This window comes from Aquarana catesbeiana, linkage group LG03, assembly GCF_042186555.1.
Source record: "Aquarana catesbeiana isolate 2022-GZ linkage group LG03, ASM4218655v1, whole genome shotgun sequence".
NCBI lineage: Eukaryota > Metazoa > Chordata > Amphibia > Anura > Ranidae > Aquarana > Aquarana catesbeiana.
Window position 1 is genome coordinate 302,447,332 of NC_133326.1, and position 22,667 is coordinate 302,469,998.

Here is a 22,667-nt window from a genome sequence, read left to right on the forward strand (position 1 = left end):
GTGTGTGAGGCGAACGTGATAACCACTACACCACAGAAACCCACCACGATAGGCCTTTTCCGGTTGGAGGGTCGGAGGTTGGGGTCACCGTATTAGCTATTATTTGTTTCTGGTTATTTAAAAACCTGAGTTCAGTTTACCATCCTTGCAAATGATACTCTTGAGTAATGAAGAAAACAAGGAAGAAAGCCCATTTCAGATGCCTAGCTTGATACAAATACCATCCTCAAAACAGCCAGTACTGGCAAGATAGACTGAGTCATGGATATCACCTCTAGCTGTTCCACACACTTTTCTCACCAGATCAGAGGAAAACATACACCAATGGTCGTTAGGTTTTCCAACTCAGCTGACTAAGCAGGAGAGCCAAAGTCCGAATTCCTATTGCCTTTGGGTCCAGAAAACAAGTTTTCCTAAACACTTACAGCGATGGTCAGCAGGTTTTACTAGTCAGCTATTACAGAGTCTGCACTATAGGCACTGCAGCAAAACTTTGCCTGTGTAGGACCAGCAAACCAGCTCACCTAACATCTTCAGGCAAGGGTCTTCAATTTCTCCTGGTCGACTTATAAACAGTGAAGAAAAAGAGCTCCCAGTGAAGGTGTTGCACCTAAACTGTGCTTTATATTGGCAGATTTCACTTACGGCTGCAAGAGGGGCATGGTGTGGCAAGAGCTTTGAGTGTGCCTGACTGTGAAAAAGTTAAAGGTAAGCACTGTTTCTGCCCGGTTTCGAACCGGGGACCTTTCGCGTGTGAGGCAGACGTGATAACCACTACACTACAGAAACCTATTCATGCTGCTTTGTTGGGCCTTGCAAGTGGAAAGTCTACTCTAAAGTAGAATGCTTGAAAAGGGTTGCTGAAAGCGATATTGTAGCAAAAAGCACTAGCGCGTGCACAGTGTTTCTGCCCGGTTTCGAACCGGGGACCTTTCACGTGTTAGGCGAACGTGATAACCACTACACTACAGAAACCCATTCTTGCAGATTATTTGTGCCTTGCAAACCGAAAGTCTACGCTAAAGTACAATGCTTGAAAGGGGGTGATGAAAGCGACATTGTGGCAAAAAGCACTAGCGTGTGCACAGTGTTTATGCCCGGTTTCTAACTGGGGACCTTTCGTGTGTGAGGCGAACGTGGTAACCACTACACCACAGAAACCCACCACGATAGGCCTTTTCCGGTTGGAGGGTCGGAGGTTGGGGTCACCGTATTAGCTATTATTTGTTTCTGGTTATTTAAAAACCTGAGTTCAGTTTACCATCCTTGCAAATGATACTCTTGAGTAATGAAGAAAACAAGGAAGAAAGCCCATTTCAGATGCCTAGCTTGATACAAATACCATCCTCAAAACAGCCAGTACTGGCAAGATAGACTGAGTCATGGATATCACCTCTAGCTGTTCCACACACTTTTCTCACCAGATCAGAGGAAAACATACACCAATGGTCGTTAGGTTTTCCAACTCAGCTGACTAAGCAGGAGAGCCAAAGTCCGAATTCCTATTGCCTTTGGGTCCAGAAAACAAGTTTTCCTAAACACTTACAGCGATGGTCAGCAGGTTTTACTAGTCAGCTATTACAGAGTCTGCACTATAGGCACTGCAGCAAAACTTTGCCTGTGTAGGACCAGCAAACCAGCTCACCTAACATCTTCAGGCAAGGGTCTTCAATTTCTCCTGGTCGACTTATAAACAGTGAAGAAAAAGAGCTCCCAGTGAAGGTGTTGCACCTAAACTGTGCTTTATATTGGCAGATTTCACTTACGGCTGCAAGAGGGGCATGGTGTGGCAAGAGCTTTGAGTGTGCCTGACTGTGAAAAAGTTAAAGGTAAGCACTGTTTCTGCCCGGTTTCGAACCGGGGACCTTTCGCGTGTGAGGCAAACGTGATAACCACTACACTACAGAAACCTATTCATGCTGCTTTGTTGGGCCTTGCAAGTGGAAAGTCTACTCTAAAGTAGAATGCTTGAAAAGGGTTGCTGAAAGCGATATTGTAGCAAAAAGCACTAGCGTGTGCACAGTGTTTCTGCCCGGTTTCGAACCGGGGACCTTTCGCGTGTTAGGCGAACGTGATAACCACTACACTACAGAAACCCATTCTTGCAGATTTTTTGTGCCTTGCAAACCGAAAGTCTACGCTAAAGTACAATGCTTGAAAGGGGGTGATGAAAGCGACATTGTGGCAAAAAGCACTAGCGTGTGCACAGTGTTTATGCCCGGTTTCTAACTGGGGACCTTTCGTGTGTGAGGCAAACGTGATAACCACTACACCACAGAAACCCACCACGATAGGCCTTTTCCGGTTGGAGGGTCGGAGGTTGGGGTCACCGTATTAGCTATTATTTGTTTCTGGTTATTTAAAAACCTGAGTTCAGTTTACCATCCTTGCAAATGATACTCTTGAGTAATGAAGAAAACAAGGAAGAAAGCCCATTTCAGATGCCTAGCTTGATACAAATACCATCCTCAAAACAGCCAGTACTGGCAAGATAGACTGAGTCATGGATATCACCTCTAGCTGTTCCACACACTTTTCTCACCAGATCAGAGGAAAACATACACCAATGGTCGTTAGGTTTTCCAACTCAGCTGACTAAGCAGGAGAGCCAAAGTCCGAATTCCTATTGCCTTTGGGTCCAGAAAACAAGTTTTCCTAAACACTTACAGCGATGGTCAGCAGGTTTTACTAGTCAGCTATTACAGAGTCTGCACTATAGGCACTGCAGCAAAACTTTGCCTGTGTAGGACCAGCAAACCAGCTCACCTAACATCTTCAGGCAAGGGTCTTCAATTTCTCCTGGTCGACTTATAAACAGTGAAGAAAAAGAGCTCCCAGTGAAGGTGTTGCACCTAAACTGTGCTTTATATTGGCAGATTTCACTTACGGCTGCAAGAGGGGCATGGTGTGGCAAGAGCTTTGAGTGTGCCTGACTGTGAAAAAGTTAAAGGTAAGCACTGTTTCTGCCCGGTTTCGAACCGGGGACCTTTCGCGTGTGAGGCAAACGTGATAACCACTACACTACAGAAACCTATTCATGCTGCTTTGTTGGGCCTTGCAAGTGGAAAGTCTACTCTAAAGTAGAATGCTTGAAAAGGGTTGCTGAAAGCGATATTGTAGCAAAAAGCACTAGCGTGTGCACAGTGTTTCTGCCCGGTTTCGAACCGGGGACCTTTCGCGTGTTAGGCGAACGTGATAACCACTACACTACAGAAACCCATTCTTGCAGATTTTTTGTGCCTTGCAAACCGAAAGTCTACGCTAAAGTACAATGCTTGAAAGGGGGTGATGAAAGCGACATTGTGGCAAAAAGCACTAGCGTGTGCACAGTGTTTATGCCCGGTTTCTAACTGGGGACCTTTCGTGTGTGAGGCAAACGTGATAACCACTACACCACAGAAACCCACCACGATAGGCCTTTTCCGGTTGGAGGGTCGGAGGTTGGGGTCACCGTATTAGCTATTATTTGTTTCTGGTTATTTAAAAACCTGAGTTCAGTTTACCATCCTTGCAAATGATACTCTTGAGTAATGAAGAAAACAAGGAAGAAAGCCCATTTCAGATGCCTAGCTTGATACAAATACCATCCTCAAAACAGCCAGTACTGGCAAGATAGACTGAGTCATGGATATCACCTCTAGCTGTTCCACACACTTTTCTCACCAGATCAGAGGAAAACATACACCAATGGTCGTTAGGTTTTCCAACTCAGCTGACTAAGCAGGAGAGCCAAAGTCCGCATTCCTATTGCCTTTGGGTCCAGAAAACAAGTTTTCCTAAACACTTACAGCGATGGTCAGCAGGTTTTACTAGTCAGCTATTACAGAGTCTGCACTATAGGCACTGCAGCAAAACTTTGCCTGTGTAGGACCAGCAAACCAGCTCACCTAACATCTTCAGGCAAGGGTCTTCAATTTCTCCTGGTCGACTTATAAACAGTGAAGAAAAAGAGCTCCCAGTGAAGGTGTTGCACCTAAACTGTGCTTTATATTGGCAGATTTCACTTACGGCTGCAAGAGGGGCATGGTGTGGCAAGAGCTTTGAGTGTGCCTGACTGTGAAAAAGTTAAAGGTAAGCACTGTTTCTGCCCGGTTTCGAACCGGGGACCTTTCGCGTGTGAGGCGAACGTGATAACCACTACACTACAGAAACCTATTCATGCTGCTTTGTTGGGCCTTGCAAGTGGAAAGTCTACTCTAAAGTAGAATGCTTGAAAAGGGTTGCTGAAAGCGATATTGTAGCAAAAAGCACTAGCGCGTGCACAGTGTTTCTGCCCGGTTTCGAACCGGGGACCTTTCGCGTGTTAGGCGAACGTGATAACCACTACACTACAGAAACCCATTCTTGCAGATTATTTGTGCCTTGCAAACCGAAAGTCTACGCTAAAGTACAATGCTTGAAAGGGGGTGATGAAAGCGACATTGTGGCAAAAAGCACTAGCGTGTGCACAGTGTTTATGCCCGGTTTCTAACTGGGGACCTTTCGTGTGTGAGGCGAACGTGGTAACCACTACACCACAGAAACCCACCACGATAGGCCTTTTCCGGTTGGAGGGTCGGAGGTTGGGGTCACCGTATTAGCTATTATTTGTTTCTGGTTATTTAAAAACCTGAGTTCAGTTTACCATCCTTGCAAATGATACTCTTGAGTAATGAAGAAAACAAGGAAGAAAGCCCATTTCAGATGCCTAGCTTGATACAAATACCATCCTCAAAACAGCCAGTACTGGCAAGATAGACTGAGTCATGGATATCACCTCTAGCTGTTCCACACACTTTTCTCACCAGATCAGAGGAAAACATACACCAATGGTCGTTAGGTTTTCCAACTCAGCTGACTAAGCAGGAGAGCCAAAGTCCGAATTCCTATTGCCTTTGGGTCCAGAAAACAAGTTTTCCTAAACACTTACAGCGATGGTCAGCAGGTTTTACTAGTCAGCTATTACAGAGTCTGCACTATAGGCACTGCAGCAAAACTTTGCCTGTGTAGGACCAGCAAACCACCTCACCTAACATCTTCAGGCAAGGGTCTTCAATTTCTCCTGGTCGACTTATAAACAGTGAAGAAAAAGAGCTCCCAGTGAAGGTGTTGCACCTAAACTGTGCTTTATATTGGCAGATTTCACTTACGGCTGCAAGAGGGGCATGGTGTGGCAAGAGCTTTGAGTGTGCCTGACTGTGAAAAAGTTAAAGGTAAGCACTGTTTCGAACCGGGGACCTTTCGCGTGTGAAGCAAACGTGATAACCACTACACTACAGAAACCTATTCATGCTGCTTTGTTGGGCCTTGCAAGTGGAAAGTCTACTCTAAAGTAGAATGCTTGAAAAGGGTTGCTGAAAGCGATATTGTAGCAAAAAGCACTAGCGTGTGCACAGTGTTTCTGCCCGGTTTCGAACCGGGGACCTTTCGCGTGTTAGGCGAACGTGATAACCACTACACTACAGAAACCCATTCTTGCAGATTTTTTGTGCCTTGCAAACCGAAAGTCTACGCTAAAGTACAATGCTTGAAAGGGGGTGATGAAAGCGACATTGTGGCAAAAAGCACTAGCGTGTGCACAGTGTTTATGCCCGGTTTCTAACTGGGGACCTTTCGTGTGTGAGGCGAACGTGATAACCACTACACCACAGAAACCCACCACGATAGGCCTTTTCCGGTTGGAGGGTCGGAGGTTGGGGTCACCGTATTAGCTATTATTTGTTTCTGGTTATTTAAAAACCTGAGTTCAGTTTACCATCCTTGCAAATGATACTCTTGAGTAATGAAGAAAACAAGGAAGAAAGCCCATTTCAGATGCCTAGCTTGATACAAATACCATCCTCAAAACAGCCAGTACTGGCAAGATAGACTGAGTCATGGATATCACCTCTAGCTGTTCCACACACTTTTCTCACCAGATCAGAGGAAAACATACACCAATGGTCGTTAGGTTTTCCAACTCAGCTGACTAAGCAGGAGAGCCAAAGTCCGCATTCCTATTGCCTTTGGGTCCAGAAAACAAGTTTTCCTAAACACTTACAGCGATGGTCAGCAGGTTTTACTAGTCAGCTATTACAGAGTCTGCACTATAGGCACTGCAGCAAAACTTTGCCTGTGTAGGACCAGCAAACCAGCTCACCTAACATCTTCAGGCAAGGGTCTTCAATTTCTCCTGGTCGACTTATAAACAGTGAAGAAAAAGAGCTCCCAGTGAAGGTGTTGCACCTAAACTGTGCTTTATATTGGCAGATTTCACTTACGGCTGCAAGAGGGGCATGGTGTGGCAAGAGCTTTGAGTGTGCCTGACTGTGAAAAAGTTAAAGGTAAGCACTGTTTCTGCCCCGTTTCGAACCGGGGACCTTTCGCGTGTGAGGCAAACGTGATAACCACTACACTACAGAAACCTATTCATGCTGCTTTGTTGGGCCTTGCAAGTGGAAAGTCTACTCTAAAGTAGAATGCTTGAAAAGGGTTGCTGAAAGCGATATTGTAGCAAAAAGCACTAGCGTGTGCACAGTGTTTCTGCCCGGTTTCGAACCGGGGACCTTTCGCGTGTTAGGCGAACGTGATAACCACTACACTACAGAAACCCATTCTTGCAGATTTTTTGTGCCTTGCAAACCGAAAGTCTACGCTAAAGTACAATGCTTGAAAGGGGGGTGATGAAAGCGACATTGTGGCAAAAAGCACTAGCGTGTGCACAGTGTTTATGCCCGGTTTCTAACTGGGGACCTTTCGTGTGTGAGGCGAACGTGGTAACCACTACACCACAGAAACCCACCACGATAGGCCTTTTCCGGTTGGAGGGTCGGAGGTTGGGGTCACCGTATTAGCTATTATTTGTTTCTGGTTATTTAAAAACCTGAGTTCAGTTTACCATCCTTGCAAATGATACTCTTGAGTAATGAAGAAAACAAGGAAGAAAGCCCATTTCAGATGCCTAGCTTGATACAAATACCATCCTCAAAACAGCCAGTACTGGCAAGATAGACTGAGTCATGGATATCACCTCTAGCTGTTCCACACACTTTTCTCACCAGATCAGAGGAAAACATACACCAATGGTCGTTAGGTTTTCCAACTCAGCTGACTAAGCAGGAGAGCCAAAGTCCGAATTCCTATTGCCTTTGGGTCCAGAAAACAAGTTTTCCTAAACACTTACAGCGATGGTCAGCAGGTTTTACTAGTCAGCTATTACAGAGTCTGCACTATAGGCACTGCAGCAAAACTTTGCCTGTGTAGGACCAGCAAACCAGCTCACCTAACATCTTCAGGCAAGGGTCTTCAATTTCTCCTGGTCGACTTATAAACAGTGAAGAAAAAGAGCTCCCAGTGAAGGTGTTGCACCTAAACTGTGCTTTATATTGGCAGATTTCACTTACGGCTGCAAGAGGGGCATGGTGTGGCAAGAGCTTTGAGTGTGCCTGACTGTGAAAAAGTTAAAGGTAAGCACTGTTTCTGCCCGGTTTCGAACCGGGGACCTTTCGCGTGTGAGGCAAACGTGATAACCACTACACTACAGAAACCTATTCATGCTGCTTTGTTGGGCCTTGCAAGTGGAAAGTCTACTCTAAAGTAGAATGCTTGAAAAGGGTTGCTGAAAGCGATATTGTAGCAAAAAGCACTAGCGCGTGCACAGTGTTTCTGCCCGGTTTCGAACCGGGGACCTTTCGCGTGTTAGGCGAACGTGATAACCACTACACTACAGAAACCCATTCTTGCAGATTATTTGTGCCTTGCAAACCGAAAGTCTACGCTAAAGTACAATGCTTGAAAGGGGGTGATGAAAGCGACATTGTGGCAAAAAGCACTAGCGTGTGCACAGTGTTTATGCCCGGTTTCTAACTGGGGACCTTTCGTGTGTGAGGCGAACGTGGTAACCACTACACCACAGAAACCCACCACGATAGGCCTTTTCCGGTTGGAGGGTCGGAGGTTGGGGTCACCGTATTAGCTATTATTTGTTTCTGGTTATTTAAAAACCTGAGTTCAGTTTACCATCCTTGCAAATGATACTCTTGAGTAATGAAGAAAACAAGGAAGAAAGCCCATTTCAGATGCCTAGCTTGATACAAATACCATCCTCAAAACAGCCAGTACTGGCAAGATAGACTGAGTCATGGATATCACCTCTAGCTGTTCCACACACTTTTCTCACCAGATCAGAGGAAAACATACACCAATGGTCGTTAGGTTTTCCAACTCAGCTGACTAAGCAGGAGAGCCAAAGTCCGAATTCCTATTGCCTTTGGGTCCAGAAAACAAGTTTTCCTAAACACTTACAGCGATGGTCAGCAGGTTTTACTAGTCAGCTATTACAGAGTCTGCACTATAGGCACTGCAGCAAAACTTTGCCTGTGTAGGACCAGCAAACCAGCTCACCTAACATCTTCAGGCAAGGGTCTTCAATTTCTCCTGGTCGACTTATAAACAGTGAAGAAAAAGAGCTCCCAGTGAAGGTGTTGCACCTAAACTGTGCTTTATATTGGCAGATTTCACTTACGGCTGCAAGAGGGGCATGGTGTGGCAAGAGCTTTGAGTGTGCCTGACTGTGAAAAAGTTAAAGGTAAGCACTGTTTCTGCCCGGTTTCGAACCGGGGACCTTTCGCGTGTGAGGCAAACGTGATAACCACTACACTACAGAAACCTATTCATGCTGCTTTGTTGGGCCTTGCAAGTGGAAAGTCTACTCTAAAGTAGAATGCTTGAAAAGGGTTGCTGAAAGCGATATTGTAGCAAAAAGCACTAGCGTGTGCACAGTGTTTCTGCCCGGTTTCGAACCGGGGACCTTTCGCGTGTTAGGCGAACGTGATAACCACTACACTACAGAAACCCATTCTTGCAGATTTTTTGTGCCTTGCAAACCGAAAGTCTACGCTAAAGTACAATGCTTGAAAGGGGGTGATGAAAGCGACATTGTGGCAAAAAGCACTAGCGTGTGCACAGTGTTTATGCCCGGTTTCTAACTGGGGACCTTTCGTGTGTGAGGCAAACGTGATAACCACTACACCACAGAAACCCACCACGATAGGCCTTTTCCGGTTGGAGGGTCGGAGGTTGGGGTCACCGTATTAGCTATTATTTGTTTCTGGTTATTTAAAAACCTGAGTTCAGTTTACCATCCTTGCAAATGATACTCTTGAGTAATGAAGAAAACAAGGAAGAAAGCCCATTTCAGATGCCTAGCTTGATACAAATACCATCCTCAAAACAGCCAGTACTGGCAAGATAGACTGAGTCATGGATATCACCTCTAGCTGTTCCACACACTTTTCTCACCAGATCAGAGGAAAACATACACCAATGGTCGTTAGGTTTTCCAACTCAGCTGACTAAGCAGGAGAGCCAAAGTCCGCATTCCTATTGCCTTTGGGTCCAGAAAACAAGTTTTCCTAAACACTTACAGCGATGGTCAGCAGGTTTTACTAGTCAGCTATTACAGAGTCTGCACTATAGGCACTGCAGCAAAACTTTGCCTGTGTAGGACCAGCAAACCAGCTCACCTAACATCTTCAGGCAAGGGTCTTCAATTTCTCCTGGTCGACTTATAAACAGTGAAGAAAAAGAGCTCCCAGTGAAGGTGTTGCACCTAAACTGTGCTTTATATTGGCAGATTTCACTTACGGCTGCAAGAGGGGCATGGTGTGGCAAGAGCTTTGAGTGTGCCTGACTGTGAAAAAGTTAAAGGTAAGCACTGTTTCTGCCCGGTTTCGAACCGGGGACCTTTCGCGTGTGAGGCGAACGTGATAACCACTACACTACAGAAACCTATTCATGCTGCTTTGTTGGGCCTTGCAAGTGGAAAGTCTACTCTAAAGTAGAATGCTTGAAAAGGGTTGCTGAAAGCGATATTGTAGCAAAAAGCACTAGCGCGTGCACAGTGTTTCTGCCCGGTTTCGAACCGGGGACCTTTCGCGTGTTAGGCGAACGTGATAACCACTACACTACAGAAACCCATTCTTGCAGATTATTTGTGCCTTGCAAACCGAAAGTCTACGCTAAAGTACAATGCTTGAAAGGGGGTGATGAAAGCGACATTGTGGCAAAAAGCACTAGCGTGTGCACAGTGTTTATGCCCGGTTTCTAACTGGGGACCTTTCGTGTGTGAGGCGAACGTGGTAACCACTACACCACAGAAACCCACCACGATAGGCCTTTTCCGGTTGGAGGGTCGGAGGTTGGGGTCACCGTATTAGCTATTATTTGTTTCTGGTTATTTAAAAACCTGAGTTCAGTTTACCATCCTTGCAAATGATACTCTTGAGTAATGAAGAAAACAAGGAAGAAAGCCCATTTCAGATGCCTAGCTTGATACAAATACCATCCTCAAAACAGCCAGTACTGGCAAGATAGACTGAGTCATGGATATCACCTCTAGCTGTTCCACACACTTTTCTCACCAGATCAGAGGAAAACATACACCAATGGTCGTTAGGTTTTCCAACTCAGCTGACTAAGCAGGAGAGCCAAAGTCCGAATTCCTATTGCCTTTGGGTCCAGAAAACAAGTTTTCCTAAACACTTACAGCGATGGTCAGCAGGTTTTACTAGTCAGCTATTACAGAGTCTGCACTATAGGCACTGCAGCAAAACTTTGCCTGTGTAGGACCAGCAAACCAGCTCACCTAACATCTTCAGGCAAGGGTCTTCAATTTCTCCTGGTCGACTTATAAACAGTGAAGAAAAAGAGCTCCCAGTGAAGGTGTTGCACCTAAACTGTGCTTTATATTGGCAGATTTCACTTACGGCTGCAAGAGGGGCATGGTGTGGCAAGAGCTTTGAGTGTGCCTGACTGTGAAAAAGTTAAAGGTAAGCACTGTTTCTGCCCCGTTTCGAACCGGGGACCTTTCGCGTGTGAGGCAAACGTGATAACCACTACACTACAGAAACCTATTCATGCTGCTTTGTTGGGCCTTGCAAGTGGAAAGTCTACTCTAAAGTAGAATGCTTGAAAAGGGTTGCTGAAAGCGATATTGTAGCAAAAAGCACTAGCGTGTGCACAGTGTTTCTGCCCGGTTTCGAACCGGGGACCTTTCGCGTGTTAGGCGAACGTGATAACCACTACACTACAGAAACCCATTCTTGCAGATTTTTTGTGCCTTGCAAACCGAAAGTCTACGCTAAAGTACAATGCTTGAAAGGGGGTGATGAAAGCGACATTGTGGCAAAAAGCACTAGCGTGTGCACAGTGTTTATGCCCGGTTTCTAACTGGGGACCTTTCGTGTGTGAGGCGAACGTGGTAACCACTACACCACAGAAACCCACCACGATAGGCCTTTTCCGGTTGGAGGGTCGGAGGTTGGGGTCACCGTATTAGCTATTATTTGTTTCTGGTTATTTAAAAACCTGAGTTCAGTTTACCATCCTTGCAAATGATACTCTTGAGTAATGAAGAAAACAAGGAAGAAAGCCCATTTCAGATGCCTAGCTTGATACAAATACCATCCTCAAAACAGCCAGTACTGGCAAGATAGACTGAGTCATGGATATCACCTCTAGCTGTTCCACACACTTTTCTCACCAGATCAGAGGAAAACATACACCAATGGTCGTTAGGTTTTCCAACTCAGCTGACTAAGCAGGAGAGCCAAAGTCCGAATTCCTATTGCCTTTGGGTCCAGAAAACAAGTTTTCCTAAACACTTACAGCGATGGTCAGCAGGTTTTACTAGTCAGCTATTACAGAGTCTGCACTATAGGCACTGCAGCAAAACTTTGCCTGTGTAGGACCAGCAAACCAGCTCACCTAACATCTTCAGGCAAGGGTCTTCAATTTCTCCTGGTCGACTTATAAACAGTGAAGAAAAAGAGCTCCCAGTGAAGGTGTTGCACCTAAACTGTGCTTTATATTGGCAGATTTCACTTACGGCTGCAAGAGGGGCATGGTGTGGCAAGAGCTTTGAGTGTGCCTGACTGTGAAAAAGTTAAAGGTAAGCACTGTTTCTGCCCCGTTTCGAACCGGGGACCTTTCGCGTGTGAGGCAAACGTGATAACCACTACACTACAGAAACCTATTCATGCTGCTTTGTTGGGCCTTGCAAGTGGAAAGTCTACTCTAAAGTAGAATGCTTGAAAAGGGTTGCTGAAAGCGATATTGTAGCAAAAAGCACTAGCGTGTGCACAGTGTTTCTGCCCGGTTTCGAACCGGGGACCTTTCGCGTGTTAGGCGAACGTGATAACCACTACACTACAGAAACCCATTCTTGCAGATTTTTTGTGCCTTGCAAACCGAAAGTCTACGCTAAAGTACAATGCTTGAAAGGGGGTGATGAAAGCGACATTGTGGCAAAAAGCACTAGCGTGTGCACAGTGTTTATGCCCGGTTTCTAACTGGGGACCTTTCGTGTGTGAGGCGAACGTGGTAACCACTACACCACAGAAACCCACCACGATAGGCCTTTTCCGGTTGGAGGGTCGGAGGTTGGGGTCACCGTATTAGCTATTATTTGTTTCTGGTTATTTAAAAACCTGAGTTCAGTTTACCATCCTTGCAAATGATACTCTTGAGTAATGAAGAAAACAAGGAAGAAAGCCCATTTCAGATGCCTAGCTTGATACAAATACCATCCTCAAAACAGCCAGTACTGGCAAGATAGACTGAGTCATGGATATCACCTCTAGCTGTTCCACACACTTTTCTCACCAGATCAGAGGAAAACATACACCAATGGTCGTTAGGTTTTCCAACTCAGCTGACTAAGCAGGAGAGCCAAAGTCCGAATTCCTATTGCCTTTGGGTCCAGAAAACAAGTTTTCCTAAACACTTACAGCGATGGTCAGCAGGTTTTACTAGTCAGCTATTACAGAGTCTGCACTATAGGCACTGCAGCAAAACTTTGCCTGTGTAGGACCAGCAAACCAGCTCACCTAACATCTTCAGGCAAGGGTCTTCAATTTCTCCTGGTCGACTTATAAACAGTGAAGAAAAAGAGCTCCCAGTGAAGGTGTTGCACCTAAACTGTGCTTTATATTGGCAGATTTCACTTACGGCTGCAAGAGGGGCATGGTGTGGCAAGAGCTTTGAGTGTGCCTGACTGTGAAAAAGTTAAAGGTAAGCACTGTTTCTGCCCGGTTTCGAACCGGGGACCTTTCGCGTGTGAGGCAAACGTGATAACCACTACACTACAGAAACCTATTCATGCTGCTTTGTTGGGCCTTGCAAGTGGAAAGTCTACTCTAAAGTAGAATGCTTGAAAAGGGTTGCTGAAAGCGATATTGTAGCAAAAAGCACTAGCGCGTGCACAGTGTTTCTGCCCGGTTTCGAACCGGGGACCTTTCGCGTGTTAGGCGAACGTGATAACCACTACACTACAGAAACCCATTCTTGCAGATTATTTGTGCCTTGCAAACCGAAAGTCTACGCTAAAGTACAATGCTTGAAAGGGGGTGATGAAAGCGACATTGTGGCAAAAAGCACTAGCGTGTGCACAGTGTTTATGCCCGGTTTCTAACTGGGGACCTTTCGTGTGTGAGGCGAACGTGGTAACCACTACACCACAGAAACCCACCACGATAGGCCTTTTCCGGTTGGAGGGTCGGAGGTTGGGGTCACCGTATTAGCTATTATTTGTTTCTGGTTATTTAAAAACCTGAGTTCAGTTTACCATCCTTGCAAATGATACTCTTGAGTAATGAAGAAAACAAGGAAGAAAGCCCATTTCAGATGCCTAGCTTGATACAAATACCATCCTCAAAACAGCCAGTACTGGCAAGATAGACTGAGTCATGGATATCACCTCTAGCTGTTCCACACACTTTTCTCACCAGATCAGAGGAAAACATACACCAATGGTCGTTAGGTTTTCCAACTCAGCTGACTAAGCAGGAGAGCCAAAGTCCGAATTCCTATTGCCTTTGGGTCCAGAAAACAAGTTTTCCTAAACACTTACAGCGATGGTCAGCAGGTTTTACTAGTCAGCTATTACAGAGTCTGCACTATAGGCACTGCAGCAAAACTTTGCCTGTGTAGGACCAGCAAACCAGCTCACCTAACATCTTCAGGCAAGGGTCTTCAATTTCTCCTGGTCGACTTATAAACAGTGAAGAAAAAGAGCTCCCAGTGAAGGTGTTGCACCTAAACTGTGCTTTATATTGGCAGATTTCACTTACGGCTGCAAGAGGGGCATGGTGTGGCAAGAGCTTTGAGTGTGCCTGACTGTGAAAAAGTTAAAGGTAAGCACTGTTTCTGCCCGGTTTCGAACCGGGGACCTTTCGCGTGTGAGGCAAACGTGATAACCACTACACTACAGAAACCTATTCATGCTGCTTTGTTGGGCCTTGCAAGTGGAAAGTCTACTCTAAAGTAGAATGCTTGAAAAGGGTTGCTGAAAGCGATATTGTAGCAAAAAGCACTAGCGCGTGCACAGTGTTTCTGCCCGGTTTCGAACCGGGGACCTTTCGCGTGTTAGGCGAACGTGATAACCACTACACTACAGAAACCCATTCTTGCAGATTATTTGTGCCTTGCAAACCGAAAGTCTACGCTAAAGTACAATGCTTGAAAGGGGGTGATGAAAGCGACATTGTGGCAAAAAGCACTAGCGTGTGCACAGTGTTTATGCCCGGTTTCTAACTGGGGACCTTTCGTGTGTGAGGCGAACGTGGTAACCACTACACCACAGAAACCCACCACGATAGGCCTTTTCCGGTTGGAGGGTCGGAGGTTGGGGTCACCGTATTAGCTATTATTTGTTTCTGGTTATTTAAAAACCTGAGTTCAGTTTACCATCCTTGCAAATGATACTCTTGAGTAATGAAGAAAACAAGGAAGAAAGCCCATTTCAGATGCCTAGCTTGATACAAATACCATCCTCAAAACAGCCAGTACTGGCAAGATAGACTGAGTCATGGATATCACCTCTAGCTGTTCCACACACTTTTCTCACCAGATCAGAGGAAAACATACACCAATGGTCGTTAGGTTTTCCAACTCAGCTGACTAAGCAGGAGAGCCAAAGTCCGAATTCCTATTGCCTTTGGGTCCAGAAAACAAGTTTTCCTAAACACTTACAGCGATGGTCAGCAGGTTTTACTAGTCAGCTATTACAGAGTCTGCACTATAGGCACTGCAGCAAAACTTTGCCTGTGTAGGACCAGCAAACCAGCTCACCTAACATCTTCAGGCAAGGGTCTTCAATTTCTCCTGGTCGACTTATAAACAGTGAAGAAAAAGAGCTCCCAGTGAAGGTGTTGCACCTAAACTGTGCTTTATATTGGCAGATTTCACTTACGGCTGCAAGAGGGGCATGGTGTGGCAAGAGCTTTGAGTGTGCCTGACTGTGAAAAAGTTAAAGGTAAGCACTGTTTCTGCCCGGTTTCGAACCGGGGACCTTTCGCGTGTGAGGCGAACGTGATAACCACTACACTACAGAAACCTATTCATGCTGCTTTGTTGGGCCTTGCAAGTGGAAAGTCTACTCTAAAGTAGAATGCTTGAAAAGGGTTGCTGAAAGCGATATTGTAGCAAAAAGCACTAGCGCGTGCACAGTGTTTCTGCCCGGTTTCGAACCGGGGACCTTTCGCGTGTTAGGCGAACGTGATAACCACTACACTACAGAAACCCATTCTTGCAGATTATTTGTGCCTTGCAAACCGAAAGTCTACGCTAAAGTACAATGCTTGAAAGGGGGTGATGAAAGCGACATTGTGGCAAAAAGCACTAGCGTGTGCACAGTGTTTATGCCCGGTTTCTAACTGGGGACCTTTCGTGTGTGAGGCGAACGTGGTAACCACTACACCACAGAAACCCACCACGATAGGCCTTTTCCGGTTGGAGGGTCGGAGGTTGGGGTCACCGTATTAGCTATTATTTGTTTCTGGTTATTTAAAAACCTGAGTTCAGTTTACCATCCTTGCAAATGATACTCTTGAGTAATGAAGAAAACAAGGAAGAAAGCCCATTTCAGATGCCTAGCTTGATACAAATACCATCCTCAAAACAGCCAGTACTGGCAAGATAGACTGAGTCATGGATATCACCTCTAGCTGTTCCACACACTTTTCTCACCAGATCAGAGGAAAACATACACCAATGGTCGTTAGGTTTTCCAACTCAGCTGACTAAGCAGGAGAGCCAAAGTCCGAATTCCTATTGCCTTTGGGTCCAGAAAACAAGTTTTCCTAAACACTTACAGCGATGGTCAGCAGGTTTTACTAGTCAGCTATTACAGAGTCTGCACTATAGGCACTGCAGCAAAACTTTGCCTGTGTAGGACCAGCAAACCACCTCACCTAACATCTTCAGGCAAGGGTCTTCAATTTCTCCTGGTCGACTTATAAACAGTGAAGAAAAAGAGCTCCCAGTGAAGGTGTTGCACCTAAACTGTGCTTTATATTGGCAGATTTCACTTACGGCTGCAAGAGGGGCATGGTGTGGCAAGAGCTTTGAGTGTGCCTGACTGTGAAAAAGTTAAAGGTAAGCACTGTTTCGAACCGGGGACCTTTCGCGTGTGAAGCAAACGTGATAACCACTACACTACAGAAACCTATTCATGCTGCTTTGTTGGGCCTTGCAAGTGGAAAGTCTACTCTAAAGTAGAATGCTTGAAAAGGGTTGCTGAAAGCGATATTGTAGCAAAAAGCACTAGCGTGTGCACAGTGTTTCTGCCCGGTTTCGAACCGGGGACCTTTCGCGTGTTAGGCGAACGTGATAACCACTACACTACAGAAACCCATTCTTGCAGATTTTTTGTGCCTTGCAAACCGAAAGTCTACGCTAAAGTACAATGCTTGAAAGGGGGTGATGAAAGCGACATTGTGGCAAAAAGCACTAGCGTGTGCACAGTGTTTATGCCCGGTTTCTAACTGGGGACCTTTCGTGTGTGAGGCGAACGTGATAACCACTACACCACAGAAACCCACCACGATAGGCCTTTTCCGGTTGGAGGGTCGGAGGTTGGGGTCACCGTATTAGCTATTATTTGTTTCTGGTTATTTAAAAACCTGAGTTCAGTTTACCATCCTTGCAAATGATACTCTTGAGTAATGAAGAAAACAAGGAAGAAAGCCCATTTCAGATGCCTAGCTTGATACAAATACCATCCTCAAAACAGCCAGTACTGGCAAGATAGACTGAGTCATGGATATCACCTCTAGCTGTTCCACACACTTTTCTCACCAGATCAGAGGAAAACATACACCAATGGTCGTTAGGTTTTCCAACTCAGCTGACTAAGCAGGAGAGCCAAAGTCCGCATTCCTATTGCCTTTGGGTCCAGAAAACAAGTTTTCCTAAACACTTACAGCGATGGTCAGCAGGTTTTACTAGTCAGCTATTACAGAGTCTGCACTATAGGCACTGCAGCAAAACTTTGCCTGTGTAGGACCAGCAAACCAGCTCACCTAACATCTTCAGGCAAGGGTCTTCAATTTCTCCTGGTCGACTTATAAACAGTGAAGAAAAAGAGCTCCCAGTGAAGGTGTTGCACCTAAACTGTGCTTTATATTGGCAGATTTCACTTACGGCTGCAAGAGGGGCATGGTGTGGCAAGAGCTTTGAGTGTGCCTGACTGTGAAAAAGTTAAAGGTAAGCACTGTTTCTGCCCCGTTTCGAACCGGGGACCTTTCGCGTGTGAGGCAAACGTGATAACCACTACACTACAGAAACCTATTCATGCTGCTTTGTTGGGCCTTGCAAGTGGAAAGTCTACTCTAAAGTAGAATGCTTGAAAAGGGTTGCTGAAAGCGATATTGTAGCAAAAAGCACTAGCGTGTGCACAGTGTTTCTGCCCGGTTTCGAACCGGGGACCTTTCGCGTGTTAGGCGAACGTGATAACCACTACACTACAGAAACCCATTCTTGCAGATTTTTTGTGCCTTGCAAACCGAAAGTCTACGCTAAAGTACAATGCTTGAAAGGGGGTGATGAAAGCGACATTGTGGCAAAAAGCACTAGCGTGTGCACAGTGTTTATGCCCGGTTTCTAACTGGGGACCTTTCGTGTGTGAGGCGAACGTGGTAACCACTACACCACAGAAACCCACCACGATAGGCCTTTTCCGGTTGGAGGGTCGGAGGTTGGGGTCACCGTATTAGCTATTATTTGTTTCTGGTTATTTAAAAACCTGAGTTCAGTTTACCATCCTTGCAAATGATACTCTTGAGTAATGAAGAAAACAAGGAAGAAAGCCCATTTCAGATGCCTAGCTTGATACAAATACCATCCTCAAAACAGCCAGTACTGGCAAGATAGACTGAGTCATGGATATCACCTCTAGCTGTTCCACACACTTTTCTCACCAGATCAGAGGAAAACATACACCAATGGTCGTTAGGTTTTCCAACTCAGCTGACTAAGCAGGAGAGCCAAAGTCCGAATTCCTATTGCCTTTGGGTCCAGAAAACAAGTTTTCCTAAACACTTACAGCGATGGTCAGCAGGTTTTACTAGTCAGCTATTACAGAGTCTGCACTATAGGCACTGCAGCAAAACTTTGCCTGTGTAGGACCAGCAAACCAGCTCACCTAACATCTTCAGGCAAGGGTCTTCAATTTCTCCTGGTCGACTTATAAACAGTGAAGAAAAAGAGCTCCCAGTGAAGGTGTTGCACCTAAACTGTGCTTTATATTGGCAGATTTCACTTACGGCTGCAAGAGGGGCATGGTGTGGCAAGAGCTTTGAGTGTGCCTGACTGTGAAAAAGTTAAAGGTAAGCACTGTTTCTGCCCGGTTTCGAACCGGGGACCTTTCGCGTGTGAGGCAAACGTGATAACCACTACACTACAGAAACCTATTCATGCTGCTTTGTTGGGCCTTGCAAGTGGAAAGTCTACTCTAAAGTAGAATGCTTGAAAAGGGTTGCTGAAAGCGATATTGTAGCAAAAAGCACTAGCGCGTGCACAGTGTTTCTGCCCGGTTTCGAACCGGGGACCTTTCGCGTGTTAGGCGAACGTGATAACCACTACACTACAGAAACCCATTCTTGCAGATTATTTGTGCCTTGCAAACCGAAAGTCTACGCTAAAGTACAATGCTTGAAAGGGGGTGATGAAAGCGACATTGTGGCAAAAAGCACTAGCGTGTGCACAGTGTTTATGCCCGGTTTCTAACTGGGGACCTTTCGTGTGTGAGGCGAACGTGGTAACCACTACACCACAGAAACCCACCACGATAGGCCTTTTCCGGTTGGAGGGTCGGAGGTTGGGGTCACCGTATTAGCTATTATTTGTTTCTGGTTATTTAAAAACCTGAGTTCAGTTTACCATCCTTGCAAATGATACTCTTGAGTAATGAAGAAAACAAGGAAGAAAGCCCATTTCAGATGCCTAGCTTGATACAAATACCATCCTCAAAACAGCCAGTACTGGCAAGATAGACTGAGTCATGGATATCACCTCTAGCTGTTCCACACACTTTTCTCACCAGATCAGAGGAAAACATACACCAATGGTCGTTAGGTTTTCCAACTCAGCTGACTAAGCAGGAGAGCCAAAGTCCGAATTCCTATTGCCTTTGGGTCCAGAAAACAAGTTTTCCTAAACACTTACAGCGATGGTCAGCAGGTTTTACTAGTCAGCTATTACAGAGTCTGCACTATAGGCACTGCAGCAAAACTTTGCCTGTGTAGGACCAGCAAACCAGCTCACCTAACATCTTCAGGCAAGGGTCTTCAATTTCTCCTGGTCGACTTATAAACAGTGAAGAAAAAGAGCTCCCAGTGAAGGTGTTGCACCTAAACTGTGCTTTATATTGGCAGATTTCACTTACGGCTGCAAGAGGGGCATGGTGTGGCAAGAGCTTTGAGTGTGCCTGACTGTGAAAAAGTTAAAGGTAAGCACTGTTTCGAACCGGGGACCTTTCGCGTGTGAAGCAAACGTGATAACCACTACACTACAGAAACCTATTCATGCTGCTTTGTTGGGCCTTGCAAGTGGAAAGTCTACTCTAAAGTAGAATGCTTGAAAAGGGTTGCTAAAAGCGATATTGTAGCAAAAAGCACTAGCGTGTGCACAGTGTTTCTGCCCGGTTTCGAACCGGGGACCTTTCGCGTGTTAGGCGAACGTGATAACCACTACACTACAGAAACCCATTCTTGCAGATTTTTTGTGCCTTGCAAACCGAAAGTCTACGCTAAAGTACAATGCTTGAAAGGGGGTGATGAAAGCGACATTGTGGCAAAAAGCACTAGCGTGTGCACAGTGTTTATGCCCGGTTTCTAACTGGGGACCTTTCGTGTGTGAGGCGAACGTGATAACCACTACACCACAGAAACCCACCACGATAGGCCTTTTCCGGTTGGAGGGTCGGAGGTTGGGGTCACCGTATTAGCTATTATTTGTTTCTGGTTATTTAAAAACCTGAGTTCAGTTTACCATCCTTGCAAATGATACTCTTGAGTAATGAAGAAAACAAGGAAGAAAGCCCATTTCAGATGCCTAGCTTGATACAAATACCATCCTCAAAACAGCCAGTACTGGCAAGATAGACTGAGTCATGGATATCACCTCTAGCTGTTCCACACACTTTTCTCACCAGATCAGAGGAAAACATACACCAATGGTCGTTAGGTTTTCCAACTCAGCTGACTAAGCAGGAGAGCCAAAGTCCGCATTCCTATTGCCTTTGGGTCCAGAAAACAAGTTTTCCTAAACACTTACAGCGATGGTCAGCAGGTTTTACTAGTCAGCTATTACAGAGTCTGCACTATAGGCACTGCAGCAAAACTTTGCCTGTGTAGGACCAGCAAACCAGCTCACCTAACATCTTCAGGCAAGGGTCTTCAATTTCTCCTGGTCGACTTATAAACAGTGAAGAAAAAGAGCTCCCAGTGAAGGTGTTGCACCTAAACTGTGCTTTATATTGGCAGATTTCACTTACGGCTGCAAGAGGGGCATGGTGTGGCAAGAGCTTTGAGTGTGCCTGACTGTGAAAAAGTTAAAGGTAAGCACTGTTTCTGCCCCGTTTCGAACCGGGGACCTTTCGCGTGTGAGGCAAACGTGATAACCACTACACTACAGAAACCTATTCATGCTGCTTTGTTGGGCCTTGCAAGTGGAAAGTCTACTCTAAAGTAGAATGCTTGAAAAGGGTTGCTGAAAGCGATATTGTAGCAAAAAGCACTAGCGTGTGCACAGTGTTTCTGCCCGGTTTCGAACCGGGGACCTTTCGCGTGTTAGGCGAACGTGATAACCACTACACTACAGAAACCCATTCTTGCAGATTTTTTGTGCCTTGCAAACCGAAAGTCTACGCTAAAGTACAATGCTTGAAAGGGGGTGATGAAAGCGACATTGTGGCAAAAAGCACTAGCGTGTGCACAGTGTTTATGCCCGGTTTCTAACTGGGGACCTTTCGTGTGTGAGGCGAACGTGGTAACCACTACACCACAGAAACCCACCACGATAGGCCTTTTCCGGTTGGAGGGTCGGAGGTTGGGGTCACCGTATTAGCTATTATTTGTTTCTGGTTATTTAAAAACCTGAGTTCAGTTTACCATCCTTGCAAATGATACTCTTGAGTAATGAAGAAAACAAGGAAGAAAGCCCATTTCAGATGCCTAGCTTGATACAAATACCATCCTCAAAACAGCCAGTACTGGCAAGATAGACTGAGTCATGGATATCACCTCTAGCTGTTCCACACACTTTTCTCACCAGATCAGAGGAAAACATACACCAATGGTCGTTAGGTTTTCCAACTCAGCTGACTAAGCAGGAGAGCCAAAGTCCGAATTCCTATTGCCTTTGGGTCCAGAAAACAAGTTTTCCTAAACACTTACAGCGATGGTCAGCAGGTTTTACTAGTCAGCTATTACAGAGTCTGCACTATAGGCACTGCAGCAAAACTTTGCCTGTGTAGGACCAGCAAACCAGCTCACCTAACATCTTCAGGCAAGGGTCTTCAATTTCTCCTGGTCGACTTATAAACAGTGAAGAAAAAGAGCTCCCAGTGAAGGTGTTGCACCTAAACTGTGCTTTATATTGGCAGATTTCACTTACGGCTGCAAGAGGGGCATGGTGTGGCAAGAGCTTTGAGTGTGCCTGACTGTGAAAAAGTTAAAGGTAAGCACTGTTTCTGCCCGGTTTCGAACCGGGGACCTTTCGCGTGTGAGGCAAACGTGATAACCACTACACTACAGAAACCTATTCATGCTGCTTTGTTGGGCCTTGCAAGTGGAAAGTCTACTCTAAAGTAGAATGCTTGAAAAGGGTTGCTGAAAGCGATATTGTAGCAAAAAGCACTAGCGCGTGCACAGTGTTTCTGCCCGGTTTCGAACCGGGGACCTTTCGCGTGTTAGGCGAACGTGATAACCACTACACTACAGAAACCCATTCTTGCAGATTATTTGTGCCTTGCAAACCGAAAGTCTACGCTAAAGTACAATGCTTGAAAGGGGGTGATGAAAGCGACATTGTGGCAAAAAGCACTAGCGTGTGCACAGTGTTTATGCCCGGTTTCTAACTGGGGACCTTTCGTGTGTGAGGCGAACGTGGTAACCACTACACCACAGAAACCCACCACGATAGGCCTTTTCCGGTTGGAGGGTCGGAGGTTGGGGTCACCGTATTAGCTATTATTTGTTTCTGGTTATTTAAAAACCTGAGTTCAGTTTACCATCCTTGCAAATGATACTCTTGAGTAATGAAGAAAACAAGGAAGAAAGCCCATTTCAGATGCCTAGCTTGATACAAATACCATCCTCAAAACAGCCAGTACTGGCAAGATAGACTGAGTCATGGATATCACCTCTAGC

The 22,667-nt window shown here is 45.6% G+C and overlaps 19 non-coding genes across 19 annotated transcripts; all 19 read right to left on the reverse strand.

The window, feature by feature from the left end:
• Positions 1-2,023: 2,023 nt before the first annotated feature.
• Positions 2,024-2,096, reverse strand: TRNAV-AAC (transfer RNA valine (anticodon AAC)). The gene has a single exon. It is a non-coding gene; the product is annotated as a tRNA-Val (tRNA).
• A 1,048-nt stretch (positions 2,097-3,144) lies between these two features.
• Positions 3,145-3,217, reverse strand: TRNAV-AAC (transfer RNA valine (anticodon AAC)). The gene has a single exon. It is a non-coding gene; the product is annotated as a tRNA-Val (tRNA).
• An 862-nt stretch (positions 3,218-4,079) lies between these two features.
• On the reverse strand, positions 4,080-4,152 carry TRNAV-CAC (transfer RNA valine (anticodon CAC)). Its single transcript has one exon. It is a non-coding gene; the product is annotated as a tRNA-Val (tRNA).
• Positions 4,153-4,265: 113 nt separating this feature from the next.
• On the reverse strand, positions 4,266-4,338 carry TRNAV-AAC (transfer RNA valine (anticodon AAC)). Its single transcript has one exon. It is a non-coding gene; the product is annotated as a tRNA-Val (tRNA).
• A 1,037-nt stretch (positions 4,339-5,375) lies between these two features.
• On the reverse strand, positions 5,376-5,448 carry TRNAV-AAC (transfer RNA valine (anticodon AAC)). The gene has a single exon. It is a non-coding gene; the product is annotated as a tRNA-Val (tRNA).
• A 1,048-nt stretch (positions 5,449-6,496) lies between these two features.
• TRNAV-AAC (transfer RNA valine (anticodon AAC)) lies at positions 6,497-6,569 on the reverse strand. The gene has a single exon. It is a non-coding gene; the product is annotated as a tRNA-Val (tRNA).
• A 1,049-nt stretch (positions 6,570-7,618) lies between these two features.
• On the reverse strand, positions 7,619-7,691 carry TRNAV-AAC (transfer RNA valine (anticodon AAC)). The gene has a single exon. It is a non-coding gene; the product is annotated as a tRNA-Val (tRNA).
• A 1,048-nt stretch (positions 7,692-8,739) lies between these two features.
• Positions 8,740-8,812, reverse strand: TRNAV-AAC (transfer RNA valine (anticodon AAC)). Its single transcript has one exon. It is a non-coding gene; the product is annotated as a tRNA-Val (tRNA).
• An 862-nt stretch (positions 8,813-9,674) lies between these two features.
• On the reverse strand, positions 9,675-9,747 carry TRNAV-CAC (transfer RNA valine (anticodon CAC)). Its single transcript has one exon. It is a non-coding gene; the product is annotated as a tRNA-Val (tRNA).
• Positions 9,748-9,860: 113 nt separating this feature from the next.
• Positions 9,861-9,933, reverse strand: TRNAV-AAC (transfer RNA valine (anticodon AAC)). The gene has a single exon. It is a non-coding gene; the product is annotated as a tRNA-Val (tRNA).
• Positions 9,934-10,981: 1,048 nt separating this feature from the next.
• Positions 10,982-11,054, reverse strand: TRNAV-AAC (transfer RNA valine (anticodon AAC)). Its single transcript has one exon. It is a non-coding gene; the product is annotated as a tRNA-Val (tRNA).
• A 1,048-nt stretch (positions 11,055-12,102) lies between these two features.
• On the reverse strand, positions 12,103-12,175 carry TRNAV-AAC (transfer RNA valine (anticodon AAC)). Its single transcript has one exon. It is a non-coding gene; the product is annotated as a tRNA-Val (tRNA).
• Positions 12,176-13,223: 1,048 nt separating this feature from the next.
• Positions 13,224-13,296, reverse strand: TRNAV-AAC (transfer RNA valine (anticodon AAC)). Its single transcript has one exon. It is a non-coding gene; the product is annotated as a tRNA-Val (tRNA).
• A 1,048-nt stretch (positions 13,297-14,344) lies between these two features.
• TRNAV-AAC (transfer RNA valine (anticodon AAC)) lies at positions 14,345-14,417 on the reverse strand. Its single transcript has one exon. It is a non-coding gene; the product is annotated as a tRNA-Val (tRNA).
• Positions 14,418-15,279: 862 nt separating this feature from the next.
• TRNAV-CAC (transfer RNA valine (anticodon CAC)) lies at positions 15,280-15,352 on the reverse strand. The gene has a single exon. It is a non-coding gene; the product is annotated as a tRNA-Val (tRNA).
• Positions 15,353-15,465: 113 nt separating this feature from the next.
• Positions 15,466-15,538, reverse strand: TRNAV-AAC (transfer RNA valine (anticodon AAC)). Its single transcript has one exon. It is a non-coding gene; the product is annotated as a tRNA-Val (tRNA).
• Positions 15,539-16,575: 1,037 nt separating this feature from the next.
• On the reverse strand, positions 16,576-16,648 carry TRNAV-AAC (transfer RNA valine (anticodon AAC)). Its single transcript has one exon. It is a non-coding gene; the product is annotated as a tRNA-Val (tRNA).
• A 1,048-nt stretch (positions 16,649-17,696) lies between these two features.
• Positions 17,697-17,769, reverse strand: TRNAV-AAC (transfer RNA valine (anticodon AAC)). The gene has a single exon. It is a non-coding gene; the product is annotated as a tRNA-Val (tRNA).
• A 1,048-nt stretch (positions 17,770-18,817) lies between these two features.
• Positions 18,818-18,890, reverse strand: TRNAV-AAC (transfer RNA valine (anticodon AAC)). Its single transcript has one exon. It is a non-coding gene; the product is annotated as a tRNA-Val (tRNA).
• Between the last annotated feature and the right edge of the window lie 3,777 nt (positions 18,891-22,667).